Source organism: Portunus trituberculatus, chromosome 25 (genome assembly GCF_017591435.1).
Source record: "Portunus trituberculatus isolate SZX2019 chromosome 25, ASM1759143v1, whole genome shotgun sequence".
NCBI classification, from domain to species: Eukaryota; Metazoa; Arthropoda; class Malacostraca; order Decapoda; family Portunidae; genus Portunus; species Portunus trituberculatus.
In genome coordinates, this window is record NC_059279.1 from 10,475,765 (window position 1) to 10,497,880 (window position 22,116).

Genomic DNA, 22,116 nt, shown 5'->3' on the forward strand with positions numbered 1-22,116 from the left:
CTCTTAAAATCCATCCTGATACCCCATCAGGTCCCACAGCTTTTCTCACTTCTAAACTCCCCATCATGTTCTTGATCTCCTCCACAGTTACTTGAAACTCCTTCATAATCCCTTTCTGTTCCATTACCAGTGGTTTGTCAAAAGCAGTCTCCTTTGTGAATACCTTCCGAAAGCATCCATTCATAGCCTCTGCCATTTCCTGGGATCTTCACTGCATACTCCATTTACTTCTAAACTTTCAATACTTTCTCTATTTTTGATGTTGTTGTTCACATGTCTGTAAAAAGCCTTGGTTGGTCTTTACATTTATCAATTATATCCTTTTCTTGTTTCTTTCTTTCTTCTCTTCTAATCAACACATATTCATTTCTTGCTCTTTTGTAACTTTCCCACTGCTTAATCCGTCTTTTCCTTCTCCACCTCTTCCATGCATCCTCTTTTCTTGTTCTAGCCTTTTCACATCTATCGTTAAACCAGTCCTGCTTTCCAACTTCTATGTTGTCTTATTGGTACAAATTTTTCTCACCTTCTTTGTATATTTTTATAAATTCCTTCCACTTTTCATTTGCTCCTTAGCACTCTTGAATTTCATCCAATTTGTCTCTTGAAAGAATTTCTTTAGGTTTCCAAAATCTGTCTTGGCATAATTCCATCTTCCCACTTTATATTCTTCATTTCTTCTAGATTTCTTCATCTATCACCTTGAACTCCAAAACTGCATGATCACTCTTGCTAAAGGGCACTCCACCCTCATCTCCTCAATGACCATTGGCTCTGTACTAAAGACCAAGTCCAGTCTTGACGATGCTCCTCTCCTCCAAACCTAGTATCTTCTTTGACCCACTGAGTTAACACATTTTCCATTGCCAGTGTCAATAGTGTATTTCCCATGTTGTCTCTGATCCTTCCATTGACCAGTCCTCCCAACACACCTCTTTACAATTAAAATCTCCCATCATTATAGTTCGTTCACAGCCACCCAACATTTCTTCCAGACATGTTCCTGTATCACTTATCATTTCTTCATATTCCTGTACTGACCATGCATTTGTCTTAGGTGGTACGTACACCACTATGTAGTGCCTCTTTTTTCCTTCATTAGTTTCTGCTCTGATCTTTAGCACTTCTGCCTTTCCCATACCTTTTTTCACTTGATCCACCTTTATATCTTTTTTAACCAGCAACATCACTCCTCCTCCCATCTTACCTACTCTATTTCTTTTCCAAACGTTATATTTCCTTCTCCAACCTTCATCAGGTCTTCCTCTCTCAGTTTTGTTTCAGTAAGACCCACAATATCTGGGTTCTTGTCCTCAAGTAATCGTTGAGTTCTAAAATCCCGATATCACTCCATTTATGTTGAATACATTACATTTCGCTCATATGTAAGTTTCTTTAGTCCTTTCTTGCTGTACTTTTCTGGGTTATGAACCACTTCCTCAGTCTCATATCCAAGATTCTCCAGAAAACTCTTTCTTCTCCTCTTCTGTCCTCTCTTCATTTTTTTCAAAGCCTCCTTTCTCAACTCATTTAACATTTCTCTTCCTTTTCACCGAGATCTCTTCTCAACCAAATCTTCCTTGTTGTTTCCTGCTGGGCTAGCCTCCATGACTTCCACCAATTCATCTACATCCTTTTGTGACTTAAGTTTGATTCTTATTGGCCTCATACCTTCTCTTGTGAACTTTCCAATTCTATGGAAGTCCTCTATTTCTTGTACTAGGTCTTTTCCCTCCTCCTGCACCACATTAATGATATTATTTATCACCTTTTTATGTTTTTCTCTCTCCATTTTACTCGGTGTCTTATCCTCCTCCACACCAAATATCACCACACATCTCTTTTTGTCTACAGTGTGTGTGTGTGTGTGTGTGTGTGTGTGTGTGTGTGTGTGTGTGTGTGTGTATTTACCTAGTTGTATTTACCTAGTTGTAGTTTTACAGGGCCTGGGCTTTATGCTCGTGTGGCCCCGTCTCCATATCTACACTTATCCAATCTTACTTTAAAAGTGTGCACACTTTTTGCAGACACTACTTCTTCATCTAAACTGTTCCACGTCTCAATACATCTCTGCAGGAAACTATATTTTTTAATATCTCTCAGACATCTTCCTTTCTCAGCTTTTTACTATGCGATCTTGTACTGGTGTCATATTCTTCTCTCAAGATCAGTTTCTCATTATCCACTTGGTCCATTCCGTTGATCAATTTATAGACTTGTATCAGGTCTCCTCTCTCCCTTCTTTGTTCCAAGGTGGGTAGATCCATAGCCTTTAGTCTCTCCTCATATGTCATCCCTTCAAGTTCTGGGACCATTTTTGTAGCCATTTTTTGTAGCCTCCAATTTTCTTATGTGTTTCTTTTATGAGAGGTCCACACTACTCCTGCATATTCCAATCTAGGTCTTATTATAGTATTTATCAATTTCTTCATCATTTCTTTGTCCATGTAGTGAAATGCTACTCCAATATTCCTCAGCAAATTATATGTTTCTCTAAAAATTCTATCAATATGGCTTACTGGTTGATTGTTTTCTTCCATCGTCACTCCTAAGTCCTTTTCCTTTTTGACTTTCTCCAGTTCTACACCATCTCCCATCTTATAGATTCCCACAGGTCGTCTTTCACTCTTTCCCATTTCCATGACATGGCTTTTGTTCACATTGAATTCCATTTCCCACTTCTTACTCCATTCCCAGATCTTATTTAGGTCTTCTTGCAGTATTTCACAATCCTCCTTTTGCTTATAACTCTGCACAGTTTCGTATCATCCAAACAAATTTATGTAGCTGTTCACTCCTTCTGGCATGTCGTTAATATAAATGAGGAAAAGTATTGGTGCCAATACTGACCCCTGTGGCACTCCGCTTTCTACTGCTCTCCACTTGGACTTCATATCTTTAACTACCGTCCTTATTTCTCTCCCCCTCAAATAATTTTCTATCCATCTCAATGTGCTTCCTTTTTAAGCCACCCTTCTCCTCTAACTTCCACAGTAATCTTGCGTGTGGCACTTTGTCAAACGCCTTTTTTAAATCCAAGTAGATGCAGTCAACCCATCCCTCTCTCTCTTGTACTCTATCAACTATTCTAGAATAGAAACTCAATAAATTAGTGTGTGAGTGTGTGTGTGTGTGTATTTACCTAGTTGTAGTTTTACAGGGCCTGGCCTTTATGCTTGTGTGGCCCCGTCTCCATATCTACACTTATCCAATTTCTCTTTAAAACAATGCACACTCGTTGCTGACACCACTTCCTCACTCAAACTGTTCCAAGTCTCAACACATCTTTGCGGGAAACTATATTTTTTAACATCTCTCAGACATCTTTCCTTCCTCAATTTCTTACTATGCAATCTTGTGCTTCTAATGTCATATTCTTCTCTCAGGATTAGTTTCTCATTATCCACTTGATCCATTCCATTAATCAATTTATAAACTTGTATCAGATCCCCTCTCTCTCTTCTCTGTTCCAGGGTCTCTCCTCATATGTCATCCCTTTAAATTCTGGAACCACTCTTGTAGCCATTTTTTGTAGTCTCTCCAATTTCCTTATGTGTTTCTTTTTATGGGGGGTCCACACAACTCCTGCATATTCCAATCTAGGTCTTATTTTAGTACTTATCAATTTCTTCATCATTTCTTTATCCATATAGTGAAATGCTAATCCAATATTCTTTAGCAAATTATGTCTCTCTGAAAATTTTATCAATATGGTTTGCCGGTTGATTGTTTTCTTCCATCGTGTGTGAATTTACCTATTTGTGTATTACAGGGCCCGAGCTAAGCTCTCTGTGTCCTGTCTCCTTGTCCATTCCTGTCATATCTCTCTTTCATCTGATTGACACACATCGCGTCAACGACATCACTGCTCAGTTTATTCCACTTATCAATGCTACGATGCGGGAAACTGTATTTTCTCACGTCAATTTGACAGATGTCTTTTATTAGCTTTTTTCCATGTCCTCGGAGATGATTACTTGTGGTCACCTTTTTTCAACTCTCTGTCCAGTATGTCAATCTTGTTCACCAATTTATAAATAGTTATCATGTCTCCTCTTGTTCTTCTCTCTTCTAATGTGGTCAGCCCCAGCTTCCTCAGTCTTTCCTCATAGTCTAACTCCCTGGTCCTGGTACCATCCTTGTTGCCAGCCTCTGTAGCCAGCCTCTGTACCCTTTCTACCTTCTTCACATTTTTCTTCATATGCAGTGACCAGACACAAGCTGCATATTCTAACTGGGGTCTTATTAAGGTACATAATATCTTCTTCATCATTCCTTCATCTAGGTAGTTTGAAGCATATTATATGTTTTCCCAAAAATCTTGTTAATGTGTTTCTCCGGTGACAAAGTGTTATGTACGGTTACTCCTAAGTCTTTCTCCTCATTGGTCTCTTTAATTTTCTCAGCACCCAGCCTGTAATCCCAGTTTGGTCTGTATCTACTTCTTCCCATTTTCATAACATGGGTCTTTAAATTCCATCTGCCACTCCTTACTCCACTCATATATTTTATCAAGATCTTCCTGTAACTTGTTACAATCTTCCACATTCTTTACTCTCCTCATAATTTTAGTATCGTTCACAAACATGTTCATGTAACTGTCAATTCCTACTGGAATATCATTAACATAAATCAAAAACATGACGGGACCAAGCACTGACCCTTGTGGAACTCCACTGGTTACCTTCTTCCACTCGGACTTCCTTCCTCTCACCACTGTTCTCATTTCTCTTCCCATTACGTAATTTTCCATCCATTTTGCTAGTTTATCATTTACTCCTCCAATCATCTTTAGTTTCCACATCAGTCTATTGTGGGGTACTTTATCAAAGGCCTTTCTCAAGTCCAGGTAGATAGCATCCACCCATCCCTCTCTATGTTGTAGTATGTCAGTCACTCTTGAATAAAAACATAATAAATTGGATATGCACGATCTTCCTTTTGTGAAACCAAACTGTCTTTCACTCAGAATGTTTTCACTTTCTAGATACTCACTCCACTTAGCTTTAATTACTTCACATACCTTGCACAATATACTAGTCAACGATACTGGTCTATAATTTAGCGGTTCCATTCTACTACCATTCTTATATATAGGCACAATGTCAGCTCTTTTCCAGTCTTTCGGGACTAATCCTGTTCATATGGAGGTTTCCACAATATCAAATACGGGGTTCAACAATTGATCCTTACATTCATTTAGCAACCTCCCAGATATGCCATCAGGCCCCATTGATTTATTAATATCCAGATTGCTTATAATTTTCCTTACATCTTCCTTAGTAACCATGATGTCCTGCATTTGCTTTATTTCCGTAGGCCTTCCTCCCATAAAATGCTCCTCCTTTGTAAACACTTTGCAAAAGTTGTCATTCAAAATTTCAGCTATATCTCCAGCATCCTCATATACTTCTTCCCGTTTTTACCTTTTCTATTGCCTCCCTTATTTTAGTTTTCCATTTATGAATTTGTAAAACATTTTGGGTCACTATCACAGTTTTCCACCACCCTCTGTTCATATTCCTTCTGTGCTGTTCTCCTTACTTCAACATATCTATTCCTTGCTGTTTTGTAAACTTCTCTTGATAATACATCACTGTTTTTCTTAAGTTTCTTCCATGCCTTTTCTTTGTTCTTTTTGCTTCTTCACAATTTCTATTAAACCACTGTTTATTATTTAAAGTCCTCTTTCTGTAATATGGCACAAACTTTTTCACAGCAGAGTTATACAAATCCATAAATTTATCGTATTTCAATTGCATATCCCTTTCCTGGTATACCACGGACCAGTCAACTTCATTAAAGAACTCCCTTATATGGTTATAATTTGCCCTAATATAATTTAATTTTTCCTCCCTGCGTTCCACAATCTTATTCGTGCTTAATTCCGTATCCAGCTCAAAGCTTAGGACATCATGATCGCTTCTCCCCTAGGGACATTTATGTTCAATTTCCTCTTTTAGAGAGATGCCCAACCTTGCTGCAACATCTTGTCCCCTGCACCTTGTTGGTGATCTCACCCACTGTGTCATCAAGTTATTTATTGCTACCTTTAACAATTCCTCTGCCCACTCACCACCGTTCACCACTTCGTAGTCTTCCCACACTATTTCTTTACAATTAAAGTCTCCGACTATCATCACTCTATCCTTTCTGATGAGTTCTTGCTTCATTCTGTCTAGAGTATTTCTCATCACCATTTGGTACTGTTCATATTCCCAAGCATTGGTTCTGGGTGGTATGTATACTGTTATAATATTAATGTCCCTCTTGCCATCTGTTATAAGCATACTTATCACTTCCTCATTTCTCTTACTATAGTTCACCTCCTTCACTATCAGATCTTCCTTAGTAAGAACCATTATACCACCACCTCCTTTATTTTTTCTATCATTTCTTCATACTTCGTAGTGTTTTACAACAAACCAGTCTAGCTTTATTTCGGGCCTTAGCTTTGTTTCCACTACACACATTATGTCCAGTTCGTTATTTCTTAGGTAATCCATACATTCTAGCCTCTTACAGCCGGTTCCTGAATTACTTCTTTTTGGTCCGTTAGGCAGCCAACCAACTTTTTTCCCTTCCAGAATGCCTTTTTCCATCTGTTTTTGTCCCTATACCCATTCTTTTTCATTTTCAAAACATTGGTCTGTCCACCTTCTCCTTGTATTTTAAATTTCCATGTGAAGCTCTGTAATTAAATTTATTTCAGTCTATTTCCATGTCAAATTTTTGATTCAACAAAGCTTTTCTTATGCTATATTGAGCATCTTTAATTTTTAAGTTCACTGTATTCCTTTGAGTTCAAACCTCAACAACAGCCCTTCACTCTCACATCTCTCTTCACTGACTAAATTTTAAGTATATGATTAATCTTGTTATCTATATATCTTCATGAATTCTTATTTTCTTCTACTATTAAGAAAGGTAATTGAATTCAAACTTTTTAGGAGTCTCAGACATCATGTCTTCTCATCCCACTTTTTGATCACTGTATATTTATATTTGTAGTTTTAAGTTCAACTATTTCCTGGAGGATTTTCTCCTTGATCTTCATCACACTCGATTCTTTTCTCACATCAGAAGACATTATTGATGGATTTATTCCATTAGTGAATTCCTATTCAACCTAATGTCCTCCAAGCTCCAATCCCAGCCAACTTCCTTCAGCACTGATTTCCTCTGAATACTCATCCAGGTCACCTTCCACTTTCTTTTTTATTCCATCTCTCATGTTAAGAGTTAAAGTTCATTCCATTTTTAATGTCCACCTAGCTTTTTTACCTCCTTATTCTCCACACAACTTCTGAATGAGACTTTTTAATCTTTTATCATATTTTTCTCCTCAGATATGTGTATAATGGTTCATATTCTAAATTCCCATGTTTTATGAAATGTCTATTTTTCTGTTATTGTTAATTTTCTCAGTTTACCACAATATATTGTTTATTTTTTCTTTCAGTATCTCTTTTAGTATTCCAGCATGTGATATTCTTCAAAACAAGGCTCAATGCATGAGCTACATCACATTCTCAGTAATCCCATGTCCTTTTTTTTTTCACACTCTAATAATGACTAATCCATGTCATGACACTTCTGATATATCTAGACACTTCAAAGAATATAAATCTTGAAGCTGGAGGGAATTTCACCATGGAAACTCTTTTTCTGATTCCACAGATAGTCAAAGACTCATCATGTATGTTTCCTCTTTTCCTAACTCACCCAACCCCTCCTAACCAAGGTCTTCCAACCTATTTATTGTCATAACTTGAAGCATCAATTTTGGAAAATGTCTATGCAAATGTTAGATTCTTCAAACCAAACATATTTTCCTAATCTCACTTATCACCCAAATCTAACATACCATGTCAACCATTCTGCAGCTAGGTATTCTTCAGACCATTTTCACTTTTCATACCATCTCATTAGAAGAAATCATAGATGAAGTGTATGAAATGGAAGAATTTTCAGTGATTCCCACTTAAGATCTATAATTTATATTGTATTCAAAGTACAAATAGTATGTGTGTCTTCCATCTACTTTTAATGCTAATCATTATACCTTGTGTGTGTGTGTGTGTATTTACCTAATTGTATTTACCTAATTGTAACATACGGGAAAAGAGCTATGCTCGTGCTGTCCCGTCTCCATATCTACTAATGTCCAGCTTTTTCTTAAAATCATGAATATTCCTTGCGTTGACCACTTCCACGTCTAAACTATTCTATGAGGGAAGCTATATTTTTTCACATCTCTCCTATAAGTGGCCATTTTTAGTTTTTTCCCATGCCCTCTCGACATTCTTTCATTCCACATACACAGATCTTCCCTATCCATTTTTTCCATGCCAATCATCACTCTGTATATTGCTATCAGGTCTTCCCTTTCTCTTCTGTTTTCCAGGGTCGGAAGTTGCATTCTTTTCAGTCTGTCTTCATAAGTCAGGCACCATTTTTGTTGCAGCCCTCTGTACTTTCTCTAGTTTCCTTATATGTTTCTTTAAGTTCGGAGCCCACTGTATTGTTGCATATTCAAGCCTCGGTCTTATCATTGCAGTAATTATTTTCTTCATCATTTCTTCATCTAAATATACGAACGCCACTCTTATGTTCCTCAATAAGTTCAATACTTCTCCAATTATTTTGTTTATATGTCTCTCTGGCGATAGGTCATTGGTAATTGTCACCCCAAGGTCTTTTTCTTCATGACTGGTTTTATGTCTTCATTTCCTATCTTGTACATACTCCTGATTCTTCTTTCACTCTTGCCAAACTCTATTTCTTGCATTTTGTCGTGTTGAACTCCATTTGCCATGTACAGCTCCATTTCCATATTCTGTCCAAGTCTTCCTGGAGTAGTTCGCAATCTTTGTCACATCTCACTTTTCTTAACAATTTTGCATCGTCTGCAAATAGGCTCACATAACTGGACACCCCATCCACCATGTCATTTATGTAGACGAACATTACTGGTGCCAACACTGATCCCTGTGGAACTCCACTCTCCACCAAGCCCCATTCTGATGGTCTGTCCTTAATTATTGTTCTCATTTCTCTTCCTACCAAAAAGTCTTCCATCCAATCCCGCCAAATCACCAGACAGTCAAAGGCCTTTTTCCACCTTCCTGCAGTCGCTCCTGCTCCATCATCTTTGGATACTTTCTGGTAAGCTTTCTCCTATACAGTCCAAAGTTGACTTTGAAAATACATCTTCTACAAACATCTGATAATACACTCCCCTTTTCCTGCTTTTATCATCATTTGTTAGTTTTTCACCACCCACAATAACAACATATGGTATGTTGATCATTATCTCTGTCTCCTTTTCAGTGTATGTCCATGGAACAGTCTCTTCCCACGCCCCAGTTCATCATCCTCTTAAAAGGAGACATCTGTATGAATTCACCCTTCCACATTCGCTCCAACCAGTCAGGCCGCCACCGCCACGTCAGCACAGCCTTCTTTCTGACACCGGGTTGCCCCCATAGACTGTCTACCCTCGTGTCTCCTTATCAAAAGTTGGACAACACCACTGACTTCAGTCTTTCATGCCCTCTCTTCCTCAAAAGGAAGTTTTGTTCCTCCGACTCGTTACAGCCAGCCTGACCCTCTTGACAGCCTACCAGCTTCTAATCAGATATTTCCTACTTTTGACCTTTCTCCATTTCCATCGAGGAGAAAAAGACCGCTTCTGACCAGTTCCACCATCCTCAACGCCAGTCTTCGCCTATTTGTCATTTTAACTTCTGGAAAAATCAAGCTTCCTAATTCAACCTCTTCCTGTCAACGCCATCTCCATTTCCTTATCTGCTTTTCCAGACTAATTCCTCTGACAAACATTTCCCTATTCTGTTGTCTTGATGATATTAAAGAAGGACAAATTTCTTGTTATTTAGATCCTTAATAGTTGTTTCGCCTTCTCACTTCAGCTGAATTACCTAAATCAGCTCCATGTTCCCCTATCCATGTCCTGACTCCCATTTGATCTCTCAATAATGTAATTTCAGCATTATTCCTTTCTTACCAAGAAATGTGAGGAGATCCACAAACACCTCAGGCCTCTTTTCCACCTCTAAGTCATCTCAAATACTCTTCCTTTTCCCCACAACCCATCTTCTCAGGCTCACCACCAGTCCTCGTTCTCAGACTCGGCCTTTTTCGCCCAGCGGCCACCCCAAATGCACGGGCGCTCACCATCAGTAATCTCTCCTGAGTTCCTTAACTCCACAGTTAGTTAATACCCTGATAACTTTAAAAATTTTTCTGCTCAGCCCTGTCATCTCACACACATTCCTATTTATGATGTTGAGGGGAAGTTCATAGATTTATATCTTTCCTTTTCAGACTGTCCTCCACGCCTCTAACTCTGTCTACTGACATCACTCTCCAATCTTTCATCATTTCCTTCGTCATTCTATTGTAGCATTGTTTCTGATGTATCTCTATTTTTCAAATGTGTTTCCCATCATCAACCTTCCAGATAATTCTAAATTTGAAGCATCTTAATACATATGTTCCTTATTTGCATTTTAAGATCACATTGAAGGATCACATGCCTTTAATTTCTCCTAACTGTTTTTTGTTACATATTTTAAGGATGCTTATTACTCCATTTATGTTAGACCTGAGGACAGAAAATCTCAATTTATTTACCAATTTTTCAGATTTACTTGTCTTCCATTATCTTCCGCCCTCGCCTTTTTCAAAATTGATGAAACCTGTCCTTTCCCACCTCATCCCTTATAGTAGTCTTATGTTATCTTGATGACTGCCTATTCATTGCTCCATCAGTAGAGATTTTACAGACTCATTCTTCTTTACTTCTCTTTGATTCCCTTCTCACTATCAACTCAAGTCTGTTTTGGAGCCAACACAGAATTACTTTTCTTTTTCTGATTCTTCGCCATCTCTACTTTACCATTCAGGAAACCTCAAGGAACAAACTTCTTCTTCTCATAATGTCACTCTCAACTTATCATCTTTTATTTTTCTTCTTCCCTCAGTAGAATTAGCTCCTCTCCTTCAAGTCCTAAATATTTAGAAATCATCTTTCCTCCTGTGGTGATTATTATCCAATGTTATTTTTGACCATGCCAGATATTTGATCTCTTTTCTAATATAGACTTTCAGGAGAAGTCTCTCTCTCTTCTTCCCCAGATTGTATTGTTCACAGATCCTCCTCACTTTTCTTCAATAGGAATTCACACTTCACTCCCAACTAGACCATATTAACATCTTTTAAACCATTCTGTTCTTCAATCCTTTTGTATAGGACTCTCCATGTTCTCAGATCACAACACCACTGCAGTTCTTGTATTGATCGTTTCAGTACAAGACCTAACCTTCATGTTCTTACCGAAAAGATTTTTATCTCTTCTAGGATATTACTCTATCTGCACAGCATGTACTTTTCAATGTAAGCTGATGTAGAATCTAGGGTCACCATATTATATGTTACTGCCATATATTTTTCACAAAATTTGTCAGCTTTTTATACTCCTATTGATCTTTTCCACTCGCTTAAATCTCAGTTCCTGTCTATGTCTCCTCTAGACCCATCTGCTATGTTCACTAATCCTTCACCTTGGATTAAAGATAAGAGCTTATATGCCTTTCCACCTTTCAGCCTTGTATCCAGAACTCTTCAAACTGCAACAAAGCAACAGCTCTGATGATTCTTCCATTATTCACTCAAGTATTTCCCAACAGCTTTGCAGTTCTGACAGAAGATCCATTTTCTTCCTCGCTGTCCCTGTTTCTCCCTCAGCAACCAACTCTACCACACCCTCACTCAGGGGTTTTTTCACAGCGATTCTCACAGCATTCACATCTCTCCTTCGCCATTCCCATTTTGCTTCACTCCTGGAGATCTAGCACTCACAATATCCATATCAAAGATTGTTATTTTGCCTCAGAAAATTGATCCACTTCAGCCATCTGTGAGTATTCTATTAGATTTCCTTTTGTTGGAATTTAACGCAAGACATCTATACAGCTCCATGAACACCATTCGCTCAGCCATCTCAGTTATTGCTACTCCTCCGGCAGGACAACATCCTTTAGTCACGCGATTTATGAACAGCTTTCCTGGAGAGACCTTCTTTTCCCGCTCTCATACAACTTATCCTCAGATAGTGTTAGATTTTTTTTTGTGGTCTTTCCTACTGTACTTGTCTCTTCTTCAATTGTCCAGAAAATTAGTTACTCTTATGCTTTTGTTGTCGGGCCATGTGGTCAAATCTTACATTTGCTAGACATTGAACATGTCTCATGGAGTCACATTGTTTTTTATTGATTTGTTGAAGACTTCTCGTCCTGGGGCCCACATATCAAGTTTTTTTTCGCGCCTATCCACATGACAGCTGCTTTATCCTTGACGCCATCATCATTACCTATAGGACTAGATCCATCAGAGGATCACTTACAGGGTTTTTCCTGACTTCCACCTCCTGATTCTTAAGGATCATTCTCTTAAAGGATTATAGAGCTGCTCTCGTTGATGTTACTGTTTTCTCTCATCTACTATCAGCCTCTTCCAGCAACACCATTCTTTCTCATAGTCTCCACCATTATCAATCTACCTTTTCGGCATTACCACAACTCTTTCTCAGCCTCCAGTTTTCGGTTTTGTCCATTTCTGAGATTGTCTCTTGTTTAATATTTGTAAGGCCTTGTGGTCACTTTTCTTTGGTTTCCATTATACTTTTGTATTTGTATGTATCTAGCCCACATTTTTGTATAACGGGTTGTATTATAATTATTAGCAATGTGGCTTACATTTTTTGTATTTTTTGTCACCTGGACAATTTTGTAAGGTCACTTTGTTTTCAATACTCTATGCCTTACTCTTTATTTGTTTTTCCTTTCCATAGGTCATTGGTTTTACACCCCTTTCTCCTGGTTTCTTATTTCTCTCATCTCTCTTCTGTTCTCACTCAATCCTCATTTATTAAACGAATCTTCCATGTATTTGATCGCAATTTTGATCTATTGAGGACTCACACATGCCCACTTATTCTGTCTTTTTACTTCTTTCATGTTTCCACCTGTTTTGTAAATGCTTCCTCAAACCTATCCACCATGTCATTTATGTAGATTGGAACATTACTGGTGCCAACACTGATCCCTGTGGAACTCCACTCTCCACCAACTTCCCATTCTGATGGTCTGTCCTTAATTATTGTTCTCATTTCTCTTCCTACCAAAAGTCTTCCATCCATTTTAGTAAACTGCCATGCACTCCTCCTACCATTTCAAGTTTCCAGATCAGTCTCCGGTGTGGTACCTTATCAAAGGCCTTTTTTAAATCCAGATATATTCCATCAGCCCAACCATCTCTTTCCTGTATTACATCTATCACCCTCGAATAGTAACATATCAGGTTTGTCGTGCATGAACGCCCTTTTCTAAAACCAAATTGACACTCACAAAGTATGTCATTTTTCTCCAAGAAGTCTGTCCATCTATTCTTCACCACCCTCTCACACATCTTAGCTACCACACTTGTAAGTGACACTGGTCTATAGTTCAATGGGTCTCTCTTGTTACCTGATTTATAGATTGGGACAATGTTAGCTCTTTTCCAGTCTTGGGGCACTACACCTTCCCTTAATGAGGCATCAATTACTTCACAAACTTTTTCTGCCAGTTGCTCCTGCATTCTCTTAAAATCCATCCTGATACCCCATCAGGTCCCACAGCTTTTCTCACTTCTAAACTCCCCATCATATTCTTGATCTCCTCCACAGTTACTTGAAACTCCTTCATAATCCCTTTCTGTTCCATTACCAGTGGTTTGTCAAAAGCAGTCTCCTTTGTGAATACCTTCCGAAAGCATCCATTCATAGCCTCTGCCATTTCCTGGGATCTTCACTGCATACTCCATTTACTTCTAAACTTTCAATACTTTCTCTATTTTTGATGTTGTTGTTCACATGTCTGTAAAAAGCCTTGGTTGGTCTTTACATTTATCAATTATATCCTTTTCTTGTTTCTTTCTTTCTTCTCTTCTAATCAACACATATTCATTTCTTGCTCTTTTGTAACTTTCCCACTGCTTAATCCGTCTTTTCCTTCTCCACCTCTTCCATGCATCCTCTTTTCTTGTTCTAGCCTTTTCACATCTATCGTTAAACCAGTCCTGCTTTCCAACTTCTCTATGTTGTCTTATTGGTACAAATTTTTCTCACCTTCTTTGTATATTTTTATAAATTCCTTCCACTTTTCATTTGCTCCTTAGCACTCTTGAATTTCATCCAATTTGTCTCTTGAAAGAATTTCTTTAGGTTTCCAAAATCTGTCTTGGCATAATTCCATCTTCCCACTTTATATTCTTCATTTCTTCTAGATTTCTCTTCATCTATCACCTTGAACTCCAAAACTGCATGATCACTCTTTGCTAAAGGGCACTCCACCCTCATCTCCTCAATGACCATTGGCTCTGTACTAAAGACCAAGTCCAGTCTTGACGATGCTCCTCTCCTCCAAACCTAGTATCTTCTTTGACCCACTGAGTTAACACATTTTCCATTGCCAGTGTCAATAGTGTATTTCCCATGTTGTCTCTGATCCTTCCATTGACCAGTCCTCCCAACACACCTCTTTACAATTAAAATCTCCCATCATTATAGTTCGTTCACAGCCACCCAACATTTCTTCCAGACATGTTCCTGTATCACTTATCATTTCTTCATATTCCTGTACTGACCATGCATTTGTCTTAGGTGGTACGTACACCACTATGTAGTGCCTCTTTTTCCTTCATTAGTTTCTGCTCTGATCTTTAGCACTTCTGCCTTTCCCATACCTTCTTTCACTTGATCCACCTTTATATCTTTTTAACCAGCAACATCACTCCTCCTCCCATCTTACCTACTCTATTTCTTTTCCAAACATTATATTTCCTTCTCCAACCATCATCAGGTCTTCTCCTCTCTCAGTTTTGTTTCAGTAAGACCCACAATATCTGGGTTCTTGTCCCTCAAGTAATCGTTGAGTTCTAAAATCCCGATATCACTCCATTTATGTTGGAATACATTACATTCCGCTCATACGTAAGTTTCTTTAGTCCTTTCTTGCTGTACTTTTCTGGGTTATGAACCACTTCCTCAGTCTCATATCCAAGATTCTCCAGAAAACTCTTTCTTCTCCTCTTCTGTCCTCTCTTCATTTTTTTCAAAGCCTCCTTTCTCAACTCATTTAACATTTGTGTGTGTGTGTGTGTGTGTGTGTGTGTGTGTGTGTGTGTGTGTGTGTTGTTGTGTGTTATCTACTTTTTGAAAATGTGATCATAGTCAGTGATGAGTCTCTGATTAACAGTGTTGCATATTGCATTGAACTTCTTGGTAATTGTCTCCCAAGCTTCCTGTTTTTAGCTATCATGGAGTAATTCCACTTTTATCAAGCACATTGAATTGGTTGATAAGATCAACCAATCTTTTCTGGTCACTGGTTCGACGCCAACTTTTCTCTTCCTTGAGACATGTTATCAGCTGATCGAAATTGTTTACGTTTCACCATTTTCACTTACACGCTTACCAACCACAGCTATCGGGGCTACCAACCATTCGACGCTTTATGTCCTTTTGGTAAGCCAGACAACTAGGTTCGCCCAAACACTCTTAATTGTGGAACTGTCATAAATAGTTTCTGAGCCAAACAACAGCGTTTTGGTTTGTTGCCGTACCAATACATTCAGGAACCGGCTGTTAGACAGAAATCCATCTATATTCGTGTAAGTCACTTGTATTCCATTCCTAGTCTCATTCTTCCATGTAATGTCTATTCTGTCTGTTTTATCCACCACTTCTTTAGCCTCCCATTTCTCATCCTCCAAAAAAACTTGGTCTTTTCCTCCTCTTTCACTTCAGATACAAGCTCTTTCATTTTCATTCGCTCATCCTGTGACATATTTCTTCTTATGTAAATTGTTTTGGTTTCCTCAGAGTCCTTAAGTTTCCAAGCCCTCCTCAACAAGGCCTCAGCTGCCACCTGAGACTTTAATTTCAATTTTAATGGTCTATTCTTGCCTTCCTCAAAAGCTCCTAATCTCACACTTTCTTCTACCTCAGCATATAGGTCCTCTTCTTCCACAGAGATCTTGTTCAGTAAAGACTTAACCCTGTCATTTTCCTTATCCCTCCTGTCCTGCCAGTTCCTGTTAGTTTCTTCCTCAATCCTATTATGATCACACATTTTTTCTTTTCAGCAATATCTCTCACCACAAACTCATTTTCCTTTAGTGCCTTTACCATTTCCCTCTGCGTAATCCCTTTATTTTCCTCTTCTTGCTTTTTCACTATCTCCCTAAAGGACCCTAAAGGACCTTTGTACCTCCTGATGTTCATGGTTCACTTCTTTCATCCTGGTATCAATTAGATTAAGGCATTCCTCCTTCCTCAAGTCCCCTTCGGATATTTTCATCTCCATTTCCAGGAGTTTAGCCTTCATCTCTTCACATTGATTCCTTAGTTGTTGGTTTTCTTTCTCCATCTCTACTTTTTCCTTCAATAGCTCTTTATTCGCTATCGTTAACAAATAGATCTCTTTTTTGAACGAATCATTCTCAGCTATAACTCTATCCAGTTTTTCTTCTATGGACAAAATGTTTAGGAACTTACTTTCCAGTGCCTGAACTTTTGCATCCATATCTAATTTCTCCAGTCCTCTTAGCGTAGTTATAAAACCTTCAAAGTCTCGGGCTTGTCTAGACGCCATATTTGTTATCATCAGCTGATTACGGCCAAAACAATCACTGCCCACACTCTCCTCTCAGGAACCACTCTCCATATCCCTCACTTTCAACACTATGCGACAGTAGGACATTAACAGGACACTAACTTAGAGGTACCCGGGCCCTGTAACACCATAGGTATTTTCCTTCTTGTGTCCGCAGAGACTCCTCTCTCTCAGCAAGTGTGTGTGTGTGTGTATTTACCTAGTTGTGTTTTACAGGGCCTGGGCTTTGTGTGTGTGGTGTCTCCATATCTACACTTATGTGTGTGTGTGTGTGTGTGTGTATTTACCTAGTTGTATTTACCTAGTTGTAGTTTTACAGGGCCTGGGCTTTATGCTCGTGTGGTCCCGTCTCCATATCTACACTTATCCAATTTTTCTTTAAAACTATGTACACTCTTTGCTGACACCACTTCCTCACTCAAACTGTTCCAAGTCTCAACACATCTTTGCGGAAACTAAATTTTTAACATCTCTCAGACATCGTCCCTTCCTTAGTTTCTTACTATGCGATCTTGTGCTTCTAAAGTCATATTCTTCTCTCAGGATCAGTTTCTCATTATCCACTTCATCCATTCCGTTAATCAATTTATAAACTTGTATCAGATCTCTCTCTCTTCTCTGCTCCAAGGTTGGTAGATCCATTGCCTTTAGTCTCTCCTCATATGCCATCCCTTTAAATTCTGGAACCATTCTTGTAGCCATTTTTGTAGTCTCTCTAATTTTCTTATGTGTTTCTTTTATGGGAGTCCACACAACTCCTGCATATTCCAATCTAGGTCTTATTTTAGTACTTATCAATTTCTTCATCATTTCCTTGTCCATATAGTGAAATGCTACTCCAATATTCCTTAGCAAATTATCGTCTCTCTGAAAATTCTATCAATATGGCTTACCGGTTGATTATTTTCTTCCATTGTCACTCCCAAGTCCTTTTCCTTTTTACTTTTTCTAGTTCTACTCCATCTCCCATCTTATAGATTCCCACTGGTCGTCTTTCACTTTTTCCCATTTCCATGACATGGCTTTTGTCCACATTGAATTCCATCTCCCATTTTTGCTCCATTTCCAGATCTTGTTTAAGTCTTCCTGTAGTATTTCACAATCCTCTTTTGTTTAATGACTCTGCACAGTTTCGCATCGTCCGCAAACAGATTTATGTAGCTGTTCACTCCCTCTGGCATGTCATTTATATATACGAGAAAAAGTATTGGTGCCAATACTGACCCCTGTGGCACTCCGCTGTCTACTGTTCTCCACTTGGACTTCATATCTTTAACTATCGTCCTTATTTCTCTCCCCCTTAAGTAATTCTTCATCCATCTCAATGTGCTTCCTTTTAAGCCACCCTTCTCCTCTAACTTCCATAGTAATCTTTCATGTGGCACTTTATCAAAAGCCTTTTTTAGATCTAAATAAATACAGTCAACCCATCCTCTCTCTCTTGTACTTTATCAACTATTCTAGAGTAGAAACTCAATAAATTTGTCACACATGACCGACCTTTTCTAAAACCAAATTGGCTATTTGATAATATTTTGTTGTCTTCAAGAAACTCGATCCATTGCTTCTTTATTACTTTTTCACACATCTTGCATATTACACTAGTTAGTGATACCGGTCTGTAATTTAAAGGTTCTTCCTTCCTTCCGCTCTTATATATGGGAACCACCTCAGCTCTTTTCCACTCCACTGGCACTGTTCCATTTTCTATTGAGCATTTTATGATGTTGTATATTGGACTTGCTAGTTCTTCCCTACATTCTTTCAGTATTCTGCCTGAGACTTCATCCGGTCCCATTGCCTTTTCCTCATCCAATTCCGTCATCAACTTTTTATTTCAAGCTTGGTTACTTTAATCTCTTTCATATAGACAGTCTCTCTATTACCCTGTGGTCTTTCAAATTTGGATTCCTTAGTAAAGACCTCATGAAATTTACTATTTAACAGTTCTGCCATACTTTTGGGTCTTCCACCATTCCGTTTTCTCCTTTTAACCTTTCTATTGTTTCTTTTTGTCTTATTTTTCCATTTATGAATCTGTAGAACAATTTTGGTTGTTCCTTACATTTTTCGACAATGTCCTTTTCATAGTTCTTTTCTTCTTCCTTTCTCACCTTAGCATATTCATTTCTTGCTGTTTTGAAGTTTTCCTTATTTTCTGGATTTCTGTTTCTTCTCCACCTTTTCCATGCTCCATCTCGTTTCTCCTTTGCCCTAGCACATCTTGCATTAAACCAATCTTTCTTTCCTTCTTCTTTAGGTCTATATTTCGGAACATATTCCTGACCCCAGTTTTGTATATTTCCAAAAATAAGTTATATTTCTCTTGAACCGTTAATGAGTTTTCCATCTCCTCCCAGTTTACGTTTTAAAATAGTTCTTGAGATTCTCAATATCAGCCTTTCTGTAATTTAATCGGTCTCCTTTGTATGATTCATCTCTATCTTCCTTTCCTTCTTCTATATCCATCTCTAATATTACATGGTCACTCTTTCCCAATGGGCACTTGTATCTTATATCATCGTTAATTGGTATATCCCTTGTAAAAACTAGGTCTAATCTTGCCGGCTCATCGTTTCCTCTGAATCTTGTGTTTTCCTTTACTCTTTGGACCATCAAATTATCTATCATTAGGTTCAGGAATCTATCTCCCAGGCATCTTCCCCATACCACTTTCATAATTTTCCCAGTCTACCTCCTTACAGTTGAAATCTCCTACCAATATCACTTTTCTCCTTTCCTTAATGATTCTTGTAAGACTCCTTATTGTGTCATCTATCATGTCTCTATATTCTTGGTTAGTCCATGAGTTTGTTTTGGTGGCACATATGTTCCAATGATTGTTAACTCCTTTTTGTTAATATGCATCTTAACATACAGTATTTCTGATTTTCCTTCCCAAACTCCACTTGATTTACCACTATCTCCTTCCTTAACATCATCATGACTCCTCCTCCTCCTTTACCCACTCTGTCTCTCCTCCATATATTATACCTTTTATCTATGTCTATTTTTATTGCCTCATTTAACTTTGTTTCCACCAGGCATACAATATCTGGTTCTTCTTTCTTTATGTAATCTCTTAATTCTAATTTACTAGATAAAATCCCATCTATGTTTGTATACATCATTTTTAATCTCTTGTTCTTATCATTTTTAGTTAAACTTGCTCCATTCTTTTCTCTTCTTTCTCTTTTATATACCATTTCCTTATCCTGTCTCCTATAATTCTCCAAAAATGCCTTCTTCTCCTCCTCTGACCTTTCATTATTTTTTCTCTTGCTTCTGCCACCAGTTCATTGTGTCTCTTCCTTTCCTCCTCGTTTCTATTTTTCTTTATATATATATCTTTGCAACCTTCTGTTTCTCTGAGTTTCGTTTTCTATATAGTACTTCTTCTGCTGCTGCTTGTGATTTTAGTAATATCTTAATTGGTCTCACTGTTCCTTCTTGATATGGTCCCATTCTATGGATTTCTTCTACTTCCTCTTCTAAGTTCTGTCTATCCTCGTCATTCAGATGTTTTAGTAGGTCTTTTACTGATTTCATTTCGTCTTTTTCCTTCTTGGTCTATATTTAACATTTTTTCTTTCAGTCCAAAAATAATTACACTCTTCTTTTTTCCGCAATTTCTCTTACTAAATTTTCTTTTTCTTGAGGACTCCTATCATTTTGCTTGTCATATTTTCATCTCTTTCTTTTAACTGTTCTTGAAATACTTCTTGAAATGATTCCTTGTCTTTCTTATCTTGGATTCTCCATGCTTGTACTTCTTTTTAATCACGTCTTGTACTCTTTCTTCTTCTTTGTTAACTAGATCTTTTAGCTTTTCTTTTCTTTCTCGGCTTTACTGAGTCCTTCTTCCATCAATTTCTTATAGTTCGCTATTTGGACTTTTAATTCTTCATTTTCGGTTCTTAGCCTAGTTTCGTTTTCTTCCACTCTTTTATCCTTTCTTTCAATTTCTGGAGCTCTTTATCCTGTTCTTCATTCTCTTTCATTCCCATACTCTCCTTTATCAATTTATCTAATTTACGTTCGATAGTCAAGACTCTATCAAATAGTGAAGTTTGCGCCGTATCAAAGCCTTCAAATTCTCTTTCTCCCTCACCAACATTGTCATCATCAGCTTTCATTCTTTCCCTTGTCACATACCTGCATTTAGATGGAATATCTTTCTCACTCATTATTATTTAACACTGTATTCATGAAAAAAAAATGAGTCCACACTTATCACCCAGGCCACTGTAAACCCAAACAAAGGTAGTGAAGATCAGCTGATTCTCGGGAGCGACGGTATTGCGTCCTTCCTCTACCACGTCTCGTCTGTGTGTGTGTGTGTGTGTGTGTGTGTGTGTGTGTGTGTGTGTGTGTGTGTAATTCACCTCGGTCTCCTGCTGGTCACCCAGCCAGTCTTCCCCATTACGGAGCGAGCTCAGAGCTCATAGACCAATCTTCGGGTAGGACTGAGACCACAACACACTCCACACACCGGGAAAGCGAGGCCACAACCCCTCGAGTTACATCCCGTACCTATTTACTGCTAGGTGAATAGGGGCCGCACATTAACCCCTTCCTTACCGCAGTCACCCCCCGATGTAAACAAAGCGTTCCCCTCCTATACCGCAGGCCCCTGCCCGTGTGCGCACGTGCCTCACGGCCAGATCTACACATTATATTTCTTTCTAACTCAGTGTTATGTACTTTTTTCTAAACATATTTTTGTCATTTTATTAATAAAAGAAAACATAAACATAATCATAAATTGTGCACTAATCATAAATTCAGCACCACACACTCTGCACCTGGTGAGGGTGGCCCTGAGGCAGTCATAACTAGGCTGCTCCCCCTCACTTACCGAGAGGGTTTCAACACTGCTGTCACTATCACTCTCTCCTATTTCTTTTTCAGGATCATAGTCTGAATCATATTCATCTGGAGAGTCTTCCAGTATATCCTCACTATCTGTCTCATAATTATGATAATCCTCATCGCTGCTACACGAAGCAGACGCCATTATCTCTAATTAGGGTAGAGGCAATAGAACAGTTTCACCACGGCCGATACTAGAGAACTGATGTTCTTGGGGGGACTGTGGGAATAATATATGTCAAAGAATAGTGATTGGCTTTATAGTTTATTCATGAAAAATTAACTCCGATATTGATTGGCTAGTGGGGGGGATGGTTTTGTTACACTGGGGTGGCTAAAAATAACGCCTCCAGTGTTTGTTTGTTTATAGTGAACCACGTGGAGCATGAAAAAGGCAAAATCCGCACTCAGGCCACGGTTATACACGGAAATGTATTTGTGTGTACGCACGCATCACGGCGGCATCTTGCGGTACCACGAGGTCGCTTTTGCGCGTGGTACGCA

At 38.4% G+C, this 22,116-nt stretch overlaps 1 protein-coding gene across 1 annotated transcript in view; it reads right to left on the reverse strand.

Annotated features, from left to right (window-relative positions):
- LOC123508829 (mediator of RNA polymerase II transcription subunit 19-like) overlaps positions 1-22,116 on the reverse strand; it is a 35,377-nt gene that overhangs the window by 9,141 nt on the left and 4,120 nt on the right. The gene's annotated exons all lie outside the window — the stretch shown is intronic.